Source organism: Podarcis cretensis, assembly GCF_951804945.1.
Source record: "Podarcis cretensis genome assembly, chromosome: 1".
Lineage (NCBI taxonomy): Eukaryota > Metazoa > Chordata > Lepidosauria > Squamata > Lacertidae > Podarcis > Podarcis cretensis.
In genome coordinates this window covers 53,615,156-53,632,429 of record NC_137170.1, presented here as the reverse complement: position 1 = coordinate 53,632,429, position 17,274 = coordinate 53,615,156, and the positions used below count along the sequence as shown (strand labels likewise).

General features: G+C 45.9%; 1 protein-coding gene across 1 annotated transcript in view; it reads left to right on the top strand.

Moving 5' to 3' along the window:
* Window positions 1-3,932: 3,932 nt before the first annotated feature.
* Window positions 3,933-17,274, top strand: part of PRDM11 (PR/SET domain 11) — a 53,019-nt gene continuing 39,677 nt past the window's right edge. The window contains 1 exon segment of the mRNA XM_079996091.1: window positions 3,933-5,349. The gene's annotated coding sequence lies outside the window, so the exon portion shown is untranslated.

The following is a 17,274-nucleotide window of genomic DNA, read 5'->3' as shown; positions in this document are numbered from 1 at the left end:
CTTTGCTCAGAAGAAAGCCTCATTCAGTTCCTTTGCACTTACTCCCATGTATAAGATTGCAGCCTTCAATAACTAACCACACCTTATATTCACACGAGGCTTCACACCTGTCTCAAGTGCGAACAATGCATGGGTAGCCTGCAGCAATACAATTTACCAGTCTATTTTATTAGCCAGAAGAGTGTGTCATTAAAGAAAACACCCTGCCAAGTTCCTCTAAAGAGGAATGTGCTATAAGCATCTAATTGTGTTGACACTTATTACTATGGAAAGCATTTTTTAACATTGTTTTCTCCTTACCAAGTCTGTCTTGTTTTGCTAATGGGCTTCTCTTTCCTAGTTTAGATCTGTGTTCCAAGGGGAGCGTACAGCAAATGAAGAATGACTTTGAATAATTTGTTTTGTTTGTGCTGCAGCAAAATCACAAACGGCTCAAGTAAGGGCACACAGTCACACGGGGGAAACTGCTGGCGAAATTCAGTGCACACTGCATCAATTAAAGTATATATTTAAAAACTGGATCCTCAGCAAGGCATGGCTAATTTATTTGATGTTGTTTTTAATCATTTATTTATTGCTTGCTGAGATTATTAAAACAAGACCCAGACTTATGTAACCGCTTGGGGATGGGATCAAGAACTAAAGATGATCAGAAATTATTTATAAAACAGACTGGGGTCATAGTAAGGAAAAAAGTATTAGAGGGTCTAGCTTTTTAAAAAGTATGTCAGGAAAATGGTAGACACAGGATGCAATTCAGCAGTGCTTTTCTCTGGGGGGACGCATGGGGTATGCATTTGTGTTTGGAGGGAGCCCACAGAGAGAAGGGGGGGAAGTCCCATTGCAAGTATTGTTGGATGTACCTGTGATCTGCTTGGTAGGTGAATCACGCCCAAAGGGTCTAATGCAAGTATTAATTGGATGTCACCCAAAGTTATGAAGTCAAGATTAAAAACTATGGACACTTTGCCCTTGCAAAGACACCATTCAGATCAATGGAACTTAAGCAGGAGAGCTTCCTAGTACAGGGATGGGGAACCTGTTTGCCCTGACCCCGGACTATGCTAGCTGGAGTTGATGGGAGTGATCTAATCTCTATGCCTGTCTCTAAGAGACCTACTGGGACTTTTAAAGGTAAAGGTAAAGGTACCCCTGCCCGTACGGGCCAGTCTTGACAGACTCTGGGGTTGTGCGCCCATCTCACTTAAGAGGCCAGGGGCCAGCGCTGTCCGGAGACACTTCCGGGTCACGTGGCCAGCGTGACATCGCTGCTCTGGCGAGCCAGAGCCGCACACGGAAACGCCGTTTACCTTCCCGCTGGTAAGCGGTCCCTATTTATCTACTTGCACCTGGAGGTGCTTTCGAACTGCTAGGTTGGCAGGCGCTGGGACCGAGCAGCGGGAGCGCACCCCGCCGCAGGGATTCGAACCGCCGACCTTTCGATCGGCAAGTCCTAGGCGCTGAGGCTTTAACCCACAGCGCCACCTGCGTCCCTACTGGGACTTTTAAGCTGGGTCAAATATTGAACATTTTAAAGCATCTAATTATTGACAAAATGGACCAAATCTTCAGAAAGTGCACAGAAAGAGAGAGAAGCTGAAGGAGAAAAAACACAACCAAGTCTTATTTTAGGGCCATAAGTCATATAATTGCCATATATAAAGTCATATAATTGCCATAAGTCAGTAATATATTTCACCAGTAAAAGCTAATTGGTAATTGACAGCCTATGGTTGGCGAGAGTTGCCTGACCACCACAGAAAAAACACACCCAACAGTGCCACCAGGCACTGTGGCATTTTTAGGAATGGCACACTACGAACACAAATTATTATTATTTAATTTTTATTTCTGCTTTTCAAGTTTATGCATTTCACTAATTTTATACATTTTATTAATTTTACAACCATTTTGACATTTCAAAACTTGACTTCCTTCCTACTCTTTCTGCGGTTCCTTAAATTTAATTCTAATATCTTCTGCATATCCAAATTAACCTAATTTGCTCATTTATTAATCTTCTTTAAATATATACTCTTATGAAACTGAAGGTTATTACAATAATCCTGTCAATGTATGAACACAAATTATGGTGGTTACAAAAGGAAAGTGCCAGTCACACACTGAAGCATTCCCCAAGCAAAGTTGCATCAATCACATACACAGCAGGCAATCTTCTTTTACAGAATTCATCCTATCTATTGGTATATAAATACAACTCATCACATTATTCAACGAGTCTTTTCTTCCCCATGGGGAAGGGACATCTCTACCTTGGCATCATTTCAAAGGCCACAGTGAGCCATTACAGAAGCAGAGACAGTGAACTTGTGTCTACAAAATGTTCCAGCTTTGGAAAAGTCAACGTAACAAGAATACCAGATTTTATAACTTTGGAAAGCATGGAATGTGCTACTGAGCTCAGCGAACTAAAATCTACTCTATACATTGCGGTGGCGGTCTGACAACATAATCCCAACCATGTCTAATGATCAGAAATAAGACCTATTGAATTAAATGGGACTAATATGTGGGGTTAGTATTGCAGCCAAAAATTGTAGAATGCTGGACTTTACCACCTTGGACATCAAAAGGTCCTTTAAAGAAAATGCAATCCTTTTTTAAAATAAACACATCGAAACATCATTCTCTCTCAGTGCAAATTAGTATATAAGAGATAAATTTACCATAGCCTTCTCCCCAATATGCAACTTTTCTTTTCCAATGGGGGTAGCATTCAAAATTACAATGCCTACCCACCTGGGATGCATTCTGAAGTGGCACAGTCCAGGTTTCTACTACTGTATTTCTATCTGCACAATATGTGGAATGCATAGGATCATGAAGGGTTGTGGCTCAGTGGTCAAGCATCTGCTTTCCATACAGAAGGTGCCAGGTTTAATCCTGGCATCTTCAACTTGGGCTAGGTATGTCCCCTATGTGAAACTCCAGAGAGCTGCTGGCAGTCAGTGTAACAACACTGAGCTAGATGGACCAATTGTCTGACTTGGTAGAAGGCAGCTCCCTATGTCCCTGGGATGCAAATTGACAAAACACAAAAGGAAATTCGCTGGTGCATAGTTAAAGGTAAAGGTAAAGGTACCCCTGCCCGTACGGGCCAGTCTTGACAGACTCTGGGGTTGTGCGCCCATCTCACTTAAGAGGCCAGGGGCCAGCGCTGTCCGGAGACACTTCCGGGTCACGTGGCCAGCGTGACATCGCTGCTCTGGCGAGCCAGAGCCGCACACGGAAACGCCGTTTACCTTCCCGCTGGTAAGCGGTCCCTATTTATCTACTTGCACCCGGAGGTGCTTTCGAACTGCTAGGTTGGCAGGCGGTGCATAGTTACAAACTGTGAAATTCACTGCCACAAGCCATTTGTCTAGATGGGTTTCTAATGACAAATCCATGAATAGAACTTTCAATAGCTATTAGCCTTTAGTACCCAAATCAAACCTCTATGTCCAATATGTTCATAGGTTATATATACACCTCTGAGTAATGGATACATTGTTGCCAAACAGATAATGTCCACTGTGTTCACCTGATGCTTCTGAGCATCCAGAGGTCAATGGCAGGCTGTGCCAAAAGAATCAAATGAATTGTGGCCTGGTTCAGCTGTGCGACGCATATGCTCTCAGTAAATCTTCCCCAGAAAAGTCTTCTTAAGACTCAAGTTGTTGTTTTCCCCCAGCCCCTTTCCCCTGTATGACTTCTAATCCACTGAACAGATAATTCAGATAAATCAGTACTATGTGGCATCAATATGCTCTCTCAACTAATTACTATTAATCGTTTCAGCACAAGAGGCATGGCACACCTGCAAGTCCCACAAGTGATATGTGATATAAACAGGAGTCTCCCTGCAAATGCTTAAAACGCTAAGAATGGCGAGTTCTTTGCAGATAGTTCACTGCAGGGTTCAAGCTCCGCAGGCTGGTTTAAAAACAAGCAAAGATCCTGCACATAGCAGGCAACGTTATAACGCTGGTCCATGTAGTTTAGTATTGGCTACAATATACAGTACGAACTAGCAGCAGCTCTCCAGGATTTTATTTGGAAGTCCTATTAGGTTCACTGGGATTTCCCGCACGTATAGGATAGCAGGCTTACATGCACGTCAAAGCCAGTTTGACGGGACCTGTTTCATTAGAATAGAGACGTCAGTGTTTAAATCGCTGCACGTTACGCATAGCGTTACTAATATAGCGGGAGCTTCCACAGGCTCCTTTGCTTTCCTTTTCAGAAAGGTCATCATAGGATCAAAATCAAAACGGGATAGGCCAAACAAAACAGTTGCGATTGTAAGGTCGACAGGCTAAAAGGAGAAAAAACCGCCACCAGTAATGGAAACAGAATAAACTGCGACCTTGTATTTCAGGAGAGCGAGTCCCATTAATCTCACTTACTCCTACTCCCGGGAAAACATGCATTGGATCGGGCCGCGATCCTTTACAGTAGAGTAAATACTTTTTGGGTAGTGGGTCGAGATTTGGGTGCGGGAAGATACTTCCCAGTAAACATGCATGGGACGCTATCCGCATTTACAGGAGAGTAAGTCCCTTCCGAACCCCAGTAGCGCGAGTTCCGAAGAAACACGCAAAGGATCGGGCTGCTGCAATGTCAAGAGAGAGGCACCTCTAGTCAGGCGGCCGTCAACTTTTCTCTGCTGGGGGGGGGGGGGCTGCAAAGAGCGAGCGCGCAATGCTGCAGAAGAAGAGAGCGGAAAGGAAAGCCCGCACAAAATGCGAGCGCAGGTTGCTGCTCGGCTGGCGCTGCATTTGCCGCGGAGGCTGCTCTGCCTCGGGGGAGGACTCGCCCGGCTGCGGCTGCTACAGGCATCGGAGGAGCATGGCGGGGGTGTTTGGCTGCCAGGCGGGCTGGCGAGCGAAGGAGAGGAGAAGCGAGGGGGGCGGGCGGGCGAGCAAGGCGGCATTTCGGGGCGTGCGTGCCTGTGTGCAGGGCTCCCCCAGCATCGGCGAGGAGGCCGGGCCTCGACGCCAGCCAGCCCGTGTCGCTTCCCTCCTCCTCCTCCCGGTTCGGGGGGTCCCCGGGCTCGGCCCCCGAACGCCCCTCTCTTCCGTTCGCCATGTCATTTCCTGTGCTAATAAGATGGTGGTCACGGCCGGGAGGGAGGGAGCCGCCGCCGCCGCCGCCTCCTTCTCCGCCGCCAAGCCCGGCCCGCCCGGGGGACCCGTCCTCGCCTGGGACTAGCGCGCCAGGCTGGGCTGGCCGGGCCGGCGCCGAAGGAGGGGGACGGCGACGAGGCAGCGGAGAGCCGCCGCCGCCGCCGCCGCGGGCAGAGCCGGGCTGCCCCCAGACGACGAGCCAGGGCCCCGCAGCGACGAGGTGAGTCAGCCCTTCGGTAGCCAAGGTGGCCACGGAAAATGGCTGCGGAGCGAGCGAGCGAGCGAGGGGAGGGCAGCGGGCGGGCGGGCGGGCGCCGGCCGGGGGAGCCGCGGACGGAGCGCTCGCCGAGGAAGGGGGCGACTGTGGAGAGGGGGGGCGCCTCTTTGCACAACGCTCGCCCGAGGGCGCGGCTGGGCGGGCAGGTAAGTAAGTAGCCGCCTCGCTTCCCTCTCCCCCCCTCCTCCTTCTCTGTTGGAGCGAGCGCTGAGCTCGGCCCCTTCCTCTCCCTCCCTCCCTCCCCTTCCAGCGCCTCCTTCTCTTCCCTGCCTGCCTGCTCGCTCTTTTTTCTTTCCCTCCACCCCTCCCCGTTTCATTAAATCTGGTGAGTGACGCGGCCGCGGCCCAATGGGCGGTCGCAGAGGACGGCGAGCGTTCGGGGATGGAACGTAGGGGCGGGCCGCCAAAGAACTCAGTGACTTTGGAAGCGCCGTCGCGGGGAAGGAGGAGGGGAGGCCAGGCGGGCGGGAGGGTCGCGTCTGTGTCTTCTCGCCTTCCGTTCTTTTCGCCCTGTGCAAGGGAACGGAGGGAGAGGCCGCGCGGTCCGCAACCGGTTGCAGCTTAAGCTTGCCGTGCAACAACATGCACAGGGGAGAAGAAAGCGGCGCAGCGGTCACGAGGGCGTTGCACTGGGAGGCCTGTCTTTGGGATGGGGCCGGGCGGACGCGTGGGACTGGAAGGGGCTCCGAGGGAAGGTGGCTGCGCGACTTGTGCCTGTGAGCGCTTGGTGCGGTTACGTGGACCACAGGGAGGTATATGGACGTTTGGTTTGCAGGACGCATCCACGATGCCTTTCCGGGCAGGAAGTAACCAACAGGCGGCACTGCGTGGGTCCTCGTTTTTGCGTGCTTTCCTGCTCCCCTAGAGAAGGGTGCGGTGGATGTTGCAGACCTATTCTTCAGCTATACATATATCTCCCCAACACAAATGATCAGAAACTGATCTCTCTCCCCCACCCCCACAAATGATCAGAAACGGGGGCAAGTCCAGAGGTTTTTTTAGCTTAGTGAAAAAAGCAAGTGGGTGAGGGGAACATGAAAGAGGTGGGTAAAATGATGAATTCATATGAATTCCTATAAATTCTGATCATTGTTGTTAGAAAAGACCTTTTGCTTAATTACTTGTGGTCCCCAATCTAAGGAATAATGATTACTAGACATCATTTCATATCTGTAATGATTTAATAATTTTGGCATGTATGCTTTGACACAACTTTGTTAATCTATTCAGAAACGTTTATCTGTGTGTTCATTGCTGTTTTGCTTTTGTTTTTAACTATTTAATTGTTGCACGTCATATGCTCTAATGTAAACAAAGATACATCTCAATGCAGCCGTGTTTAAAGATGAAAATGAATAAAACTAAGTTAGAAAAAAATGATGTCTTGTGTGGTGAAAATGCGTAGGGAGAAGCCTCTCAAAACCTACGGTCATCCAGGGAAGTTGAATGATTGCAGATTCAGGGCATACAAAGGAAAGAATTTCTTCACACAACATGTAAATTAGGCTTCACCTGCATTGTAAATCTAAAGCACTTGCATCGGACTTTAAGCAGTTTAGTCTTCTCTCAAAGAATCCTGGGAACTGTAGTTTGTTGAGAGTGCTCCGTGTTGTTGGGAGACCTGTTTCCCCTCAGAGCTACAATTTCCCGAGTTCCCTGGGAAGAGTGATTGGTTCTTAAAGCCTTCTAGGAATTGTAGCTTCATGAGAGGAAAAGGGTGTTTCCCAAAGGACTCTTAACAAACTACAGTTCCTGGGATCTTGTGCAGGGTGTGTGTGTGGAGAGAAACATGACTGTTTAAAGTGCTTTAAATGTATACTGCAGATGGGGCCTCAAACTGTGGAGTCTGTTACCGGCTGTGATGGCTCTGAAATGGGATTAGGTGAAATCATGAAGGATAAGTCTCAATGGCTACTAGTCAAGATGACTGCTACCTCCAGTATTAGACACAGCATGCCCCTGAATACCAGTTGCTAAGGAGAAACAGCAGGAGAGGGCAATTGTGCTTGTGGCCTGCTTTGGGCATCTCAAATGCATCTGGTTTGCTCTCCTGAGAACAGAACGCTGGACCAGATAAGCATTTGGTTTGATCCAGCAGGGCTCTTTGCTTGATTCCTTTTCATTGGCTATAATAAGAATATCCATATTGGTCCAGGTCAACTTTATGCTGCTGAAGTGATTCTTCCTTTATGGACCTATACTGTAGTTTAAACAAATCTTCATCAGACTGACTACTTGAGTATAAGCCACACTGGAAAAGGGCGTGCATAGAACTGTAGCCCCTGAAGGAGTTGAAATACTGTATAAAGGACAGATCCAAAAATCAAGTACACATGTAGCCCTAAGTAGTTGGATGAACTTATCTGACTATGATATGTGTGTGAATGAATTGCCATTACCAGCTATATGGAAAGGGAATATACATGCTTAAGTTAGAATTAATTCTGTATTGGTGGTCAAGGAATTTGATTTATCCAGATTTGCAGAGAAAACGTGGGAACCAGAATTGAATTTTTTTGTTCTGTGCTCAAACATACTCGCCATCATTTTTTAGATTACATTTGTGCAGTAAAAGCAAATCATCCTAACACTAAACAAATATTTACTATATTTTTGACACTTTCTGGTTAAATTCTAGAATTAAGTTGATAGCTTGTTTGTTCATATTTGAAATAAAAATAATAGTTAAGCATGCTACCATTTGCCATCTGTAGTGTAGTATGAAAATACATGCAATGGCATATGAAGAAGTGAATTGCTATTTGGCATGGAATGCTTTTTTATTAGATGATTTTGAGGGATGTTGTGTTAAGGCTGTTGCAGAAGAAACAGGATCTGCATGTTTCATGTTGCAGTGATAAATACTTGGGTGATTGATTTTTATTCATTTTTTAATAAGGTTGTGATCCTGTGCAGTTTACCCTCCCAGAACAAATCCCAAATAAAGCGTTTGAGTAGTGGGAGCTTTTTGGCTCCTAGCTGGGGGTGGATGGGTGGGCAGTTCTATCCTAGTTGTGTATTTTCCACCCCACTCACTTCTCCATCTATATATAATCTCTGGGTGGGAAGGTGGTTGAGTGAGTGGTCTCTCTTGGCAGCTTAATCCACACCTGGACACCAGTTCCCTGCACTGAGGATCTGTCTTCTAAACTAAGCATGACACTGAGAGCCCTGCTGGATCACCAATATTCTCTTCTCACAGTGGCTGACCTAAGAGACCTGAGTGCAACAGCGCTCTTCCCACTTGCGATTCCCAGCAGTTGCTATTCAGAGGCACACTTCCTCTGAAATTGTAGGTAGAACATAGCCATCATGGTCAGCCTCATTTGCCTGACATTGAGACTGCCATAATCTCAATCAGATTAGAGATTAATAAATGGAACTGTACCCAATCAATCTTGTTAATCTTTCTATGGTCTTTGATGGTGTTGATCATGGTATGTTAGTAAATGGACATTGTTACAGTTTTTGGATGATAAAGCCCTTGGTGTACGGTGTAAAACTTGAAATGAGCATTTCTGACCAGCTGATGTCAACTACTGTGTCCTGTCATAGCAAGGATTTATACTTTTGCATCGAGAGTTCTCTTTCATTCAAGCCCCGTACCCTCTCCAAATCTGCTCCAGAGGATTGGGGGAACCATGAACAGATTTAGGGGGCAGGTAGGGGAGGAGACGAGCTGATTGTATTGTGCAAGCAGGAATCTGTGCACTGACAACATTCATATAGCACTAGGTTGGATATATTCCTTAGTGTCTGTTGCAGAATGCAGTCTTAAATGTGGAAAGTTGCCATTGATCTGCTTCTGGCAAGTCATGAATGTGTCCTGCAGTTTCACCAAGCCAAATGGGACAGATTGTGCAGAGTCTCGTGTCTCTGATGAGGCTGTGTCAATAGACTACTGAGCCTCTTGGGCTTGCTGACCAGAAGGTCGGCAGTTTAAATCCCTGCGACAGGGTGAGCTCCCATTGCTCTGTTCCAGCTTCTGCCAACCTAGCAGTTCAAGAGCTTACCAGTGCAAGTGGATACCTTCCCACTGTGGTGGGAAGGTAAATGGTGTTTCCATGCGCTCTGGTTTCTGTCACTGTTCCATTGCTCCAGAAGCGGTTTAGTCGTGCTGGCCGCATGACCCAGAAAACTGTTTGTGGACAAACGCCAGCACCCTCGGCCTGAAGCGAGATGAGCGCCACAACCCCATAGTCGCCTTTGACTGGACTTGACTGTCCAGGGGTCCTATATCGTTACCTGTGTGTTTCAAAGTAGCAGAGAAGAGGAAGTGTTGGCTATTTAAATCCTACATAAATACACTTTTGCTATTGCTTACTTTACTTTTTCCACTTAATTCAGTAACAATTACATAGTGTCTCCAGATGTGTCTTTAACTTAGGGCTGGGTGATATCTGTTTTCATCATGATATACTACCAGCTAAACACCACAATGTGGGACGCAGGTGGCGCTGTGGGTTAAAGCCTCAGCGCCTAGGACTTGCCGATCGAAAGGTCGGCGGTTCGAATCCCTGCGGCGGGGTGCGCTCCCGCTGCTCGGTCCCAGCGCCTGCCAACCTAGTAGTTCGAAAGCACCTCCGGGTGCAAGTAGATAAATAGGGACCGCTTACCAGCGGGAAGGTAAACGGCGTTTCCGTGTGCGGCTCTGGCTCTGGCTCTGGCTCTGGCCAGAGCAGCGATGTCACGCTGGCCACGTGACCCGGAAGTGTCTCCGGACAGCGCTGGCCCCTGGCCTCTTAAGTGAGATGGGCGCACAACCCCAGAGTCTGTCAAGACTGGCCCGTACGGGCAGGGGTACCTTTACCTTTAAACACCACAATATACCAATATATCATGATGTCTGAAATAAAAATAGAGCTACCGTATGTTAGAGGCATTGGGTAGTTTCACAGTTTCCCCCACATTGTGATTTTTGCATGATTCACAATATATTGCCAGGTCAAAAATTATGAAACTGATATCATGATATGGACTTCAAACCAGTTTTGGACAATATATTACCCAGCCCTAACACACATCTTGGTTTGTGATATATTGTCAGGTCAAATCAATATAACGATATGGACTCCAAAACTGTTTTGGATGCCCAGGCCTATTAACCATTCTAGACCACTTTAGAACAGAAAAAGAAACTGACTGAGCAAGGCAGGTGTACTTGTTTGCTAAACTGCAGGTCTGAGATAGGTGTGAGGTAAGAAGGCAGTGCAGGCAATTTCTGAAAAGATGTAGAGCAGGTCTGAACTGGAAAACACTAGCATAGTGATAGCTTTAATGTATTACACTCAACATGCAGTACTTACCTATAAAATAAATATACAAGAGAGCTGCCATCTGGCCAGTTTTAAACCAGTCTGACTGCTTTTCTTGGCATTTTAAACATATGCTTAAGAGACACCCCCCCCCCCCCAATTACAAGAGAAGAGAATGGTGGCAAGATCTGATAATTATAAATTACTGCAATGGCTGTTTTGAAGCATTTTTATGAAATTGACAGACAAAACAGTAAATTTGACCATCTCCTTTAGCTTCAGATGTGACACCTTTCTTTGAACAGGGTTATAACAACTTGCTGGTGTTAAGCATAAATCGTTTTGCTAGTAGTAGGGGAATATACACACAACTCTGTATACCAGAGATAGCATGCAGTTTCTGGTGCAGAGTCCTGTATTGTAATGAAAAGTGTGGAAAACTTGCTACTACAATGCATCCAGTGATTGCTATTACAGCTGTATCCCACTATTCCTCCAAGGAGCTCCAAGTGGTGTGTGTAGTTGTTAGAACTAATTTAAACTTTTGAATTCTCACATGTAATCCATTTATTTTTTTTAATCCAGTGGCATTTCAAATGCATTTGGGACCTCAGAACTTGTGGAAAACTTACGTTGAAATAGGAAGTGCAATGAGAAAAATCCGGGGGCAAGGTTTTTCAATTCCAGAGGAAAAAAGCATTGTTAATGTTTTTCCCAAGCAATAAAAACATGATGTGTAAGAAGGGCCTCTGAAAGTGCTCAGTATGGGAAGGCCTCAGGGCATGGTCCGAAGGGGCTTGATGGTGGCCCCTGTGTGGAAGCCAACTGTCAGGATCAAAGCTGCCTGCAAATGCATGCATGAATAGCCATAAACATATTCTCTATTTGGAATATGTTTTCGTAAAGTCACCCATACAGTGGTTCCTTGGGTTAAGTACTTAATTCGTTCCGGAGGTCCGTTCTTAACCTGAAACTGTTCTTAACCTGAAGCACCACTTTAGCTAATGGGGCCTCCCGCTGCTGCCACGCTGCCGGAGCACAATTTCTGTTCTCATCCTGAAGCAGAGTTCTTAACCCGAGGTACTATTTCTGGGTTAGCGGAGTCTGTAACCTGAAGCATCTGTAACCTGAAGCGTCTATAACCCGAGGTATCACTGTACTTTTTAGTACTGTCATTTATCTGATTGATTTAATCACTTGTATTTCTGTTTGATGCTTTTGCATCAAAGGCAGCCCTGGGGTTTCTTGATGGATTGGGACTGACCAGTCCCAGCAATCTGCATGGTAGATTGCTAACGTGGGAACTCTGTGTTCACGACCATTTGAGTTCCATGAAATAAGTGTGGGATATAAATGAGAACACAGCAAGATGTAGAATGCTTCAAAAGTAATTGGGGGAGTATAGCAGGAGACTTAGATCGTTGTTTCTCCACCCTGTTCCAGGCTCTGTTTTAACTGATTTGAGAGCAGGGAGCATTCCCATCAGTTATCATATTGCTAACGTACTCTGCAGTGCATTTGTAGCATGATGGAGCTTCAATAAATATGATACTAAGATATGAGGAAGGGGTTTGGCACAGTGCATTGTGCTTATTTGCAACCAACTTTTCTTCTTGCCCTACTGTGCTCTGCTGTCTGATATCAATCCTTAGGTAAAGGGACCCCTGAACCATTAGGTCCAGTCGTGGCCGACTCTGCGGTTGTGGCGCTCATCTCGCTTTATTGGCCAAGCGAGCTGGCGTATAACTTCCAGGTCATGTGGCCAGCATGACTAAGCTGCTTCTGGTGAACCAGAGCAGCGCACAGAAACACTTTTTACCTTCCCACCGGAGCGGTACCTATTTATCTACTTGCACTTTGATGTGCTTTCGAATTGCTAGGTTGGCAGGAGCAGGGACCGAGCAATGGGACCTCACCCCGTCGCAAGGATTCGAACCACCAACCATCTGATTGGCAAGTCCTAGGCTCTGTGGTTTAACCCACAGCGCCACCTTAGTGATTCTTAAAAGGGTAACTTTTGTTTCAATTCTCTTAACTCCATTAGAAGCATCACGTGGCTATTCTACAGCTAACTTCACCTTGGAATTTACATCAATCTTGTGACCCAGCAATATTTTCTTCATTCTTAAGGTGTGACCAACAGTTCTATAGACACTTAGACACAATGGCTCTAAGTCCAGTGGTAGAAGGCCGCTTGTGCAGCCAATCTGCCTACCTCTCCAGGACGACACAATACTGGGAGGGGGCTCCTGAACAGCATCCCTTGTGTTGCAGAGAACTGCAGTGTGAGGGGAGAATTGCCTGAAGGTAGGTGGTGCGTGTGTGTCCTGCACCAGTGGTGTCTGGCTCTATGCAATATTGCAATTTTAAGTTTGCAAGGGGTTATGCCATGCATACAACCCAATATTTGCAATACAGTTTTACCATATTTTTTCGTCGATAAGACACCCCCCCCATGTATAAGATGCCCCCTATTTTTAGGGACTTCGAAAATGGGGGGAGATGTATCTGTGTATAAGACACCCCCTCATTTCTGACATTATTTTTTAGGGGGGAAACCTAGTCTTATACACGGAAAAATATGGTATTTTGTTTTGCATGAATGATGCTAAGGCAACAAGTTGAGGGATATTCTGAAAAACAGTATATCCATATAAGATCTAAACCAAATACTGCAAAAAGGCATCAATATTATTTTGATTGGAAGCTTTGCACCAAGCCTCAAGGCCCATGTAATCATATGGTTGCAGAATTAACCTAGTCTTCTTTATCCCGCTGTCTCCATAGCACTTCAGCTTATTGAACAGCTATGAATAGCTTGGATTTTCAGGTACTCAGGACCTGAGTAAGACAGGACTTCTGTAAGTTCAAAACCAGCAGATTCAGTTAAACCTAGAAATTTATGATCAGCACTGATTCCCTGTTGAGTGCATGGCAAGACTTTAGGTAGGGTGCCCAGTTAAGCAAACAAGAAGCTTAGATAAAGCACTTGCAACTGGATTAACACCTGTAGCTGCAAAAGCTGCCCATCTCGGTCAGATGAGCCAGGCAGAAGAATGCTGCAAGAAGGCTGACAAAGCTTTCTGAAGACACCAACGTTCTGTTAGTGCTATACGCCACCCCAAAAGATTCCAGGGGTACCAGGCACACTTACCAGGGTCTCTGTTTCCTTTTGGAAAAATGAGGCACAGTGGATGTCTTTATGACATATGCTTTATTTACACATATATACAACCTGAAGCCTAGGTAGAGGAGAATCCTAGCACTCCCCCCATTCCAGAGGGACTCCCTTGCTCTTCCTATAGATGCACATGGCAGGTTTGGCTTCAAAAGGAGAGAAATCAGCCATGCTCTGTGCCTCTTTGTTACAGCCCGTCACAGTCTTCTCACATGGTGTCCTTGCTAGCTACCAGCAACATACAAACAAATATAAGCAACTGTTTGTGCAGTTTAGTTCATCAGTTGATTGCTGTGGTCTGTGATAATAGAAATATGACCCATGAGCTGGAATTAATAAACTTGTGTAACTTAGTCTGCAAAGTTACCCCACCTTTTTACTGACGCACTTGCTCATGTCGACCAATGTTATTTTTACAAGCCTGGTATTAATACTTTTGGGATTGGTGCACATCACTCTCATGTTCTTGGCACTGGCAAAGGCTTAAGAGAAAAGCAGAAAAGAAAACAACATTTGTTCACTCACTTTAAGTGTCATATAGAGCTGCACATGGGAATCTAGAACAGAAATGTGTTGGGCACCAAGCTATCTATTTCCATCAGGCTCCCCCACCGTCATTGCTGGTTGGTTCCTCATTGGAGACTGACTGACCTTTAAGCCTTTTTTATAGTAGCTGGAAGAGTTGATGAAATTGGGAGTTCTTATGCTGGGGAGCACCTCACACCGCCCCCCCAGGGGCTTGGGAAGAGGACGCCCCCATCCTTGTGAGGCCAGCACCCTCCTCACCTTAGAAGGCAGCATTGGCAGCAGCGGGTGCTGCTGGGCCTGCATGACTGAAAGGCTCCTCTTTGGCGCTGGGCACTTAGCTCCCAGGCAAGCCTTGCACACAGCAAGCACAAGAAAGACCAGTGTACTGCCTGCCTGCCCAACCTCCTGTTTTCCCGTCCATTCCCAACAGCAAGGGCTGTGGGGCTGGGCTCCTTTGCCCTCTTGCTTGCTTACTCCGAGGCTGCCTTAGCTCCTGGCAATCAGCATGCCCTGGCCAGCCCTAGAGGCACCATTCACCTGGGGAGCTTGTAGCCAGGGCTGCTGCAACAAACAGCTGTTTGGGAGGCAGAGATGTGAGACGGCATCAGAGGAAGGAAAGAGGGATGGAGGCCAGTGTTGCCCACGGCACCCCTGACCATTCAAGGCACCCCAGAGTGCCACGACACACTGGTGGAAAACTACACCAAGGGTTTGAGACTCATCGGCTAACCTCACCTGGTTTACCTCTCTCTGACACCTCCAAGGCCTAGCAATAATTTCTCCTTGAAGGTGGCGAGCAAAAATGATTCAACACCCTTTAGGTTCCAGTAGCAATTTACCCCTTTTTGTTGAGTAATATTTAGGTCTTGAGGTATGTATTGTTCGTAATAAATTTATTTATGACAGCCCAAACAGGAATATGATACCAAAAAGAATTATAATTAACAAAAGTTCGACAAGTTGCAGAAATGGAGACATCAGTGTTTTAAATGAGCTTGAGAGAGGAGGACATAACTGTTTGGCAGGCCTTTCCGGAAAAGATACATTTATAGATACTGTAACGGGAAAGACTTTGTTCCTGTATTAGACCATACCTTCGGTGTTACATAAACTATTCTTTTAAGTTCTTGGTAAACTAAATGTATGGCTTACCTTTTTAAAAGGTGTTTTTTCTTTGCATAGCTATTTTTGGAATATAGTTTACCTTTGCTTCAGTTCAATGAAGGTTTATTTTGAATACATTTCATGCAATCTCTCCTCTAAAATCTGGCACCAGATTCAGGGTTTTCTGATAAGACCAGAATTGGCAGCGGCGGAGGCATTGGGGAGCAAGGTGGAGGAAGAGGGCTTGGCTTTTTAAAATGGAAACCTTGTGTGTGGCTGTATTCAGTGTTCTCACTAGTTTCGAAATGTCCTTTGGAAGGGTTTCAAGAGCCTTTTCTACCTTGAATTGTTTGTGCCAAAGCTTGTATCCGCAAGAAGCGTTGCTGTTTGGAATGGAAGATGCCAGAGGAGACCCCTCCCTCCAGAAGCTATTGCATGCACAGAATGCTTCTTTTTCTTTACATCGCTATTTCCTTCCACTGCTGCCGCATTGCATTTCATGCATCTAGCATGAATTCCTTAGTTATTTTTCTTTTTAAAAACGTTTCATAGAATCATAGCATTCTGGAATTGGAAGGGACCCTGAGGATCATCTAGTCCAACCTGCTGCGATGCAGGAATATGCTGCTGTTCAAACCTTCAATTTTGGCATTATGAGTGCCACACTCTAACCAACTGAGCTGCCAATGGTGAATTTTATTATTTCAGGTGGCAAGTGAATACATATTTGCATGTCTTGATATTGGGTTGCCTTGGAGCATTCAAATAAACTGCTGTCCACAGGACTTAGGGGTAGTTCTTGTGGCTTGGATGTCATACTCATCTGCAACAAATCCTGAGCCCCGTGAATAATGGGTACTGGACACTCCAGACAGGCAAATATTGTTGTCTGAAGTAATTAACCATAACATGAAGACAGACGTGCTTTTGGTGGTAGGGTGAAAAGAGAAAAGCCTCTTGTGACCTCCCTACAGAGCAGTATTTATCATCTTTTCAGTCTGTGTGAGAGTCCTAAAGGCCAGAAGGCCTCTACTGGGCTGGAAAGGTGACATGACTAGTATGTGTTTCTGCAAACTATTGATGTATTCCTGGCTGCTACTGGAAATCATTCCAAGATTGATTCAAGTTGCTGAGTGTCATAGGAGGGGGACCCATATGCTTTACAAAAAGAGGTGTGTGTGTGTGTGTGTAGATATATATGGCTGACTTTCCCAGGATCTGCCCTTTTCTTGGAGAATCTGTACAAGCTCCTCACTTGTACATTTACTATTTGCTGCATTTTCTTCCCACTCTTGCTCCAAGGCGCTCTGGGCATTGTGCATGGTTGTCCTCCCTGCTTTCCTACATCAAAGGGTTGCTGTGTATCTCTTTTATGAGATACAGAGAGGAATGTAGGAGCTGCCTTATACTGAATCTGGTCCAGAATGGCAGCAGCTGTCCCAAGATTTCCAAGAGAAGTCTTTTCCAGCCCTACCTTATTTTAGTTTCTTTATTTTTTCAGTTTGAAAAACTACTTATAGCACACATCTGCATATAACCCCACCCTCTAAGAAACACCCATTGCATATACAAAGTAAAGGATACAGCCAGGCATTAAGCAAGGTTATCCAGCAGGTTAGAGTTGCTTATAGCAGTGAAGGTCTCCTACTCTCCATCTTAACAGGGTGTCCCAGAGTGAGCCACGGGTAGCTGGTGGCAATTGTCCTTTCTGGTATACTGAATGTGTACCATGCGATTTCAAAATCAAATTTGGTCTTTGTGTTCCTGAATGCTGTAAGATGGCAGAGTTTGAACCTTGAATCT